An 8,125-nucleotide genomic window follows, 5' to 3' on the forward strand; every position below is an offset into this window, starting at 1 on the left:
CGGAAGAGACTAGGAAATGTCTACCATGCATAGGGGGCGTATGTATTTAAAAATAATGGAAAAGCTCATCATTATACATGTACAATGAAAATATTATTGTGGAATTTCGTACAGAGCCCATTTTCTGCAGGCCTAACATGTAATATTATGATAAATATAATAAACAGTGATAAATGTAATTGTAATTTTAGTTTTAGTATGGATTTTACATAACTTGTGAGTAAAATTATCTACCATACACTGCACAAATAACATTTGCTTTTTTTTCACAGTGTAGGCCTATAGACCTATGGCTTATATTAATGTTGCAAAAAAATGGGGATAGACAAATCAATGACAAAACCAGACGAACATCATGATCGTCAAATATATTTTAAATCGTTGTAGACATCATGATAACTGTACTTTAACCCTGCGCCGAGTGTGGTTTATTTTTAGATGACGGACTTTCCTTGCTTTTAAGGGTTCTGGTATGAACGTCTCGACAGTAGTTTTGTGGGACATGAAAGCACATCAGACATATGGAATTGAATTCTGAATACAAAGAATGTCCTTCTGATGTCAATTTTATTTTGAAATTCACGATATAATACAAATTTTATGACAAATTATTAAAATGTGATATTCTTTAAATTTATGATATTTAACAGTCCTCGAAGAAAACTTTATAAACCTAATGATATGTACTTAAAGTATAGGCATACAGGGTGTATTAAAATGATTGGTACCGACGACTTCCTATTTTTGCCGATTTTTTTCACTATTTTTTGTGCCAGTTTGGGGTTAATTGTTTACATATTTGTAATTATAGTACTTTTATCTTCTCTAAGAATTTTAGATCATAAAGATAGCGCATTATGTTCAGAAGTTACATGATTCTAAAGGAAAGTAGGTGTTTTTACACTTTTTATTGTAACGCTGGATCAGTAGCGCACCATTTTCAAAGCTTCAAAGCTCTATTTTACTATAAATATCTTGTGAGAATGATATGTTGAAAACCATGGAAATATTTAATTTTTTCCTTGCTTATTTCTTCATTCATAATATATATAAATGTTCTAATCAATATTTATTGGTTGAGAGTAATATTATTGACTTGAATAATTTAGGTGGGGTGAAAGAAGTTTGTACACGTATCAACACCTTCCAGGGCGGTAATTTAAATTGTAGTATAAGATGCATTGAGATCACTAAGTAGATGGTGTGGCAGAATGGCTATATGTTAGGTTAGACCTGGTAAGAGTGATTGGAATGGCTCCACAGTATTCCACACTTCAGGGTACTTTCATAGCAAACAATTACTGGTTGACACGAAGCTATGGAGAAGTGCAGAGAAGATTTAGAAGACTGTTTCCAAGAGCAAGGAGTATCAAATGCAAACATGCTATAAGTTGCAATGTTTCAAATTTGATATGGGCAGTTACAGCATGGTTCCATCCCAGGTGTTAAGTTCATTCAAGACAGGGCTTCACCTCACATTGCCAGAGTCGTGTAAGGCAGGGACCTCAGGAACTATCTTTCTAAAATCATGTGTAACGCAATGTTATGTCCCGGGGGGGGGGGGAGGGCCACTCAAATATGACAGTGTACGATGCGTGACCAAATTTTTTTCAAACACCCCCTAAACGAGTTTTACCCTACCAGTTAGCCCCTTAATAAGGTAATTTAGTGTAGAATTAACCCCCTAATGAGTTTTTAGCTGGTGAAAATGCAACAAAATGTAGGCCTACCCTTTTTGGACTAATAATTTACCAAAAATTTGAAAAGGTACCCTAAACAAGTTGTCCAGTTTCAGAAAACTACCCTTATTCTTGAAAATCACTGTTTTTTAGACCCTAAACGCGTCACGCGCGTAACTTGCCTTGCCTAAAAAAACACCCCCTTTTACTTGTTTTTTTGGTCACGCATGCGTACAGACCATTTATGTGAGTGATCCCCCCGGGTGTTATGTAGACTGAGGTGAGATATTGAAGAGCTGCATGTATGCAATAAATAGTCCAAGCAGTGAACCTATTCATTTAAATAAAACCATGATTACGTCGATCCTCGTTTAAATGACAATAGCTCCCAGATGCATCGACCTATCACCTTCAGATTATTAGATCAATAAGTTAACATATGCCCATTTCTATTTATAGTACAAAAATTACATTAATTATCAATTTTATATTTTTGATATATTTTTGAAAGTGTCACATAGCCCGGTACCAATCATTTTGATACACCCTGTATGTATATGTGTTTTGGGGGGAAAACCCCATATCTTCAATACGAAATGTTAAAATTTTCAATTTACCGTAGGCTTTTCATCCCAGCTACATACACTTTAAATATATATCATTAGAATTATAAAGTTTACTTCGAGGACTGTTTTATATCAAAAATATCCATTTTTAACCATTTGCCATAAAATGTGTATTATATCGCGAATTTCAAAAAATCTTGTATCATCAGGATATTCTTCGTCGGAATGCAATTCGATATGCCTGATGTGCTCGTATGTCCCACAAAAAATACTGTCCAAACGTCCATACCCCACCCCTTAAAGCCAAGTTCCCTTTTGACATCTGGGTGATCAACAATCATTGAACATGTTGAAACGAAAGAAAGCAGGAATCAAATCAATGTAAAGATTGACATTCGTAAGTCCGCACCAACGTTTTCATGGTATTGGTCTACAAACACATTTAACGATTTAAGGGGGACGACGTATTATTGGTCGAAGGAGCCAAAAATCGATCTTCATTGTTCAAATCAATAATATTATTGAAAAATAACACTTTGGTGTTTTGCAAAAGTTCATTTTACAAACCATATAATTTGAAAACGGCTTGATTTATTGTTCTTAATAAGTTATGTACGTTTTACAAAAGGGTTGTTGTTTCAACCATTTTTATAAAATAACTCAAGAACCACAGGACCTACAAAATTATATCTGTGATATTTGAATTCTTCTACACGCTCACTATGAAATGTTTAATGCAATTTTTGCCAAAGCTCACTACCAATCGCAAGGTGCTGTGAACTACCAAACCGCAACAGTTTAAAATAGTTGCTAACCTTAAATCGTTTTAAAAGTAAAACATGATAAACATGTGGAAAACCATTTTTATATAAATATGATAAATCGCGCGATCCCCAAGATCACCCCATCTCAAGTGAGCTGTGTGCCCACCATGATGGAAATTGTGTACAGAGTTTGGCATTGACTCTTGATGATCTTCAATTTAGGGCACAACTTTGGAATCGATCCATATAAACCACAATTGACTTTTGAATGAGATAATAAATGCTCTATCTAAGGCAAACAAACAACATAATATATTGTTGTTTGTTTATGATAACCTATCAACATGATCAAAAGCGTCTATAACTTGACATTGAGCATTGTTACATGATCTAAACGCTATGATACCAGACTCAAAATAATTAGGGTACCAGTTTGTTCACCTCTGTCTGTATGTCCTAAATACAGAAACTGTGATCGAAAACCCAAGGAAGAATTAAAATAAAAAGCACGGCGCTGTTTTTTTTTTCTTCCCTGTTCTTTTAAAATGCTTGCATCAATTGGAGCAATCTGCAACTTTTTAATTTGCATCATTTTGGATCACGGTGTCTTATATTTCTCATTACCGATTTCAACGAATGATGTCTTAAATCCGAGCAAAAAGATGCAGTTATTCGCTGCTGGTACACATCTGTCTTTGGCTTGGATTGGTGACAATAACGGGGATATCTTAATTCTTTTGCTGTAGATGTCACAACCTTAGATGTATAATCGCATTTCAGTATATAGTTATAACACACTTTATGATCATAGTTTGTTTATTATCTGCCAGTGGCGATGGTGGGGAGTCGGGGGTGGGGTGGGGGGGGTGGGGGTCAGGGCACATTTTCCCCGCCGACATTTTCAGCGATGAAAATGGGAACGGTAACTGGGAAGGCAAAGAGTAAAGTGTCATTGCAATTACTAAAAATAGACCGTAAAAAAGTGACAAAATACAGTAAGAGTTAAGGTAGCAGTTGTGTTGACAATGTGTCAAAATTAAAACAAGCAGGCGATGCATGTACTCTTTAGCTCTGATTTAAGACCTTATTTGTTGAAATTGGTTGAGAATTAAAGAAACGGTGATCCAAAACCTGTAATGTGGCAAACTGCAAATTTTAGATTTTGGATCGCCGTATATTTCTTTATTTCCGAAGTTCAACGAATGAGGTCTTAAATTTGAGCTAAAAGATGCAGCTATTGGATGTTGGTTCCAATTATGCATGACATATCTGATTTGTTTAGGATATACAGGGGTGAATGTAACTCTTACTGCAATTACCATTACAGTTACTGCAAATATTATTTGCCGGAATTATTTGGCTTAGGTCTACTGTATGTACGAAACTATAGCTTTACCCAATCACTGCTCACCAGACCACCAGTAGGTCTAAATAACAACCAAAATCCTGGTGACGGCGGGTTCAACTTCTAACATCACTTTGGAATCGTTTCATAAACCTTTTGGCATAATAGCTATACATTATTGGCTTTTTGAATGTTATACAGTAATTTATCGCAAAACAAATAAAAACATTATGATAACCTACAATTGACATCGTCATTAACTTGACATTGAACATGATTTAATTATATTATATATATGCATGAGCAGATAAACACTATTAAAAACGGCTAAAAGGTGAAACTAGGCCTACTGAGTAGGCCTATATAATGGAGTTATTGGGTAACGTAAATTCAAAGAAAATAATAATTTATTTAAAAGTCGTGATGATTGTACAACGCGCTTACATAAAATAAAACACAATCGATGGTTTTAATGCGGCACGATATTTACTACTATACGGTTCGGAAACTCGTCATCGCTAATTACAAACTTGACATTTAGTATGGAATATTTTTCGCAAAATTCCAGGACTGGTCTGGAAGGGGTCTGCATAAATCGCAAGGTCTAAATCATATGGAAAGGTTTCTATACAAAAACTCTTATAAACCATCATGCGTACAGTTTCCACCTCGATACACTCAAGCAAGCAGTGAATTGTCTCCACACAGTCTTTGATTATACACTACACGGTTGAGTGCATAGCATCGTAAGAGCTGTGTAGTTTCTAGCTGAAAAATGAGCCTCTTTGATTGTTTTTTGTCGAAACCTTAAGTGTTCCCTTAATCCAATCAGATTTTTTTTTATACCAAACGAAAGCAATTCAATGTTATAGCAAGGCGAATGTGGTAAATCTGTTGAAAACTACTTATCCAAGCACATTTTTTGACCAAAATTTAGTTTTAGGTTTTAAAAATCAAAACCTCAAGTGTTCCTTGCAATATTTTTTCAAATTTTATGTCATTAAATGAAAAAGCACGCTTATATTGTCCATATACTAGCGTCATTAGAATGAGCAATGGCCAATTTAAATTGCAAATCTTGTGCAAAAAGTTACATACTGCATGTCAAGTCTGTACATGGGCCCGGGGTAAAGCGGACCTTTTATGCTTTTCGTGATTGCATTAAAGAGGATCTTCCATCTCACATGGAATAATATCTAATATTGTAATACTGAGATGCAAACAACTCTAATTTATATCATTTTAAACAATTTGTGTAAGCAGGACGCCCGAATAACCTGATTTGAAAGAACTTTTTAAACATCGCAGTGCAAGACGTAGCATCAATCGTGTAAGTGCAATGACCAATTCATTTTTATAAAATTTATGACTAATTTTAACATTGATAATCGCTCCTTTTGATTGAAAAAAAGGTTTGAAAAATTTAAATGACCCGACTGAATATACATGCTGTCGAAAACGATTTGTCCCTAATTCGGGACGGCGAGATAGAGGTTATCCACTTTACTCATGCGTGACTTCTAACAAAAGGCGCTGGTTCCCGTAGTATTCCTCATTCAAACTAATTCAATGCACGACCTCGGAGTTACCTGCATGACTTTGGCGGGCTATTTTGAAATGGTCATGGTTGCGCATGCAGGTACTTCTTTTGAAAACCCTAAACAATGTATAGGAGTCGCTGGTAGGATATGCAGCTAATTATAGAACACGGATAACCTCTATTGATTTTTGACTTTTTTGTGATTTTTGATTGAATATTCAATCGGGCAATTTGAGAGAACTGTAAAAACCCGATTTATTTTCATTTTGTAATCCAAAATGACAAATAGATTATTGACTTTTGCATGTTTAAATAGTAAGCAAACAATGTGAGCAAGCAATGTGATAACCTATTGACCGCTGAATTAGCTCCTGACATTGAGCAGAATATTTGATACACGATTCACTGTATCTGTTTCTACAATCCGTATTAATTAATGAGTATCGGAAATAATGGACACACTTAAAAATACGGGGTTAGAACCCTAAAATTGTCATTTTTGACCCCGCTACGGGGATAATGCAATCTATTTATAGAACAATAACCTCTTACGAACCTTTCAATGTTTACGCCGAGGAGAGGGGGCCTCTGAATTTGAATTTGTAGCGTCTTGAGGGGAGAAGCCTGCTGAATTTTTTTACTTGAACCATGGGGGGGTAGGCCAGTACCGTACCCACCCGCCTCTCAGCGTCTAGCGCCATTAATAAGGCGAGGTCTCGAAAAGTTATCCCCCAATATTAAAAATCTATTGTTAAAACATCAAAATGGAAACCTTGCGAAGTGGTCTCGCTACCCAAACGGCAGCCATTGTTACAGCCACATGACGAAATAGCACTCCTAATCTAAACGATACCATTGGTTTAAGGTCCATTGTTTTCTGATCATGACCTATATGAACTACGGTGATTTAAATTGCCAAAGCTAAACGTCAAATTTATCGATCCTTTGTTTATATAGATCACGATGTCTTTTGTTTGGTTAGACGAATAATAAATTTTCCAGCAAACAGAGAACGTTATACAGAAAACGTTTGCATGTTGGGTCATATAATGAAACGTTGGTACGTTTTAATAACATTTAGTTATAATAACTCGTTTGAAAAGTTGATGTAAAAGAGTTGAAAATATGTTTTGCAAAAATGTTTGACAAAAAACATGTTCACAATAACATTTTTTTAAATGTTGTTGTAGTGTTGATTCAAATAATTATACAAACGTTTTCAAAAATTTTCATGACCTTTATATAACCTAATAGTCGACTTCTAAAAGGAGCAATTAAGAATCGAAGAAAACTAAAAAGACAAAAAAAAACACCTTATAATCTTAAAATCACATTGGATTCTCAAAATCGGCATGTAGGCCTATTCAAAGCGCCGGGGGAGGGGATAAATGCCCGGTCATCTCGAGAGGGCAAGCATTTTTTTTTGTAGGCTGTGAGGGGTGAGGGTCAATAATGTTTGGGAGGCTATTTAGAAATGTACCCACCCCGGAGACAGATAATTATTGCAGCACTGACATGTAGACCTATTATTTACAATAATATTAATAACGTTGTAAGATGAGCACGATTGCTTGAAACCTAAATTCCTTATTAAATGCAAAACATAACATGAAAGAACATACAAATAGCAGAGAGGTACAATAGAGTTGCAACATTCTGGGACCTTAAAACGAACCCCATAAAAATAAAATCTGTCCGAACCATTTAAATCCGGTCATTCTGGTTGAAAAGTTCACTTCGGGAGAAGTACACGTAGGCCTAATATTAATAATCGAACACAGTACAAAATACATTACCTCGTCTGTATTACATATTTAGCAAATTTATAAATCCAAGAGCTTAGAGCTCTTCCCAAAGTTCAATCTTTTAGTTCTAGTTCATGTGTCGAGTCATGTTAAATATGTAAAAATTAGGGTCGCACGCCAAAAATTATTAGGCTATACCACTTTCATATGGTGAACAAATTAGGATGATTGAACTTTCAGCATGGCATAGACACGATAGATGTCTTACGATATTTAATTTTATACAGTGGCGTATAGCCAGGGGGCTTCCCCTACAGGAATTGTTCAGAGATGGGCAGGCAAAGACTAGAGTAGGCCTAGGGTAGAGACAATGTCATTAAAATGATTAAAATAATTATTTTAAGCACCCTCCACACACACAAACATTTGTCCACATGCTTTACATATTAGAACATAAAGCTTGAGTTACGTTATTTTGGGGAAACT

The sequence above is a fragment of the Amphiura filiformis genome, chromosome 2 (genome assembly GCF_039555335.1).
Source record: "Amphiura filiformis chromosome 2, Afil_fr2py, whole genome shotgun sequence".
Taxonomy (NCBI): domain Eukaryota; kingdom Metazoa; phylum Echinodermata; class Ophiuroidea; order Amphilepidida; family Amphiuridae; genus Amphiura; species Amphiura filiformis.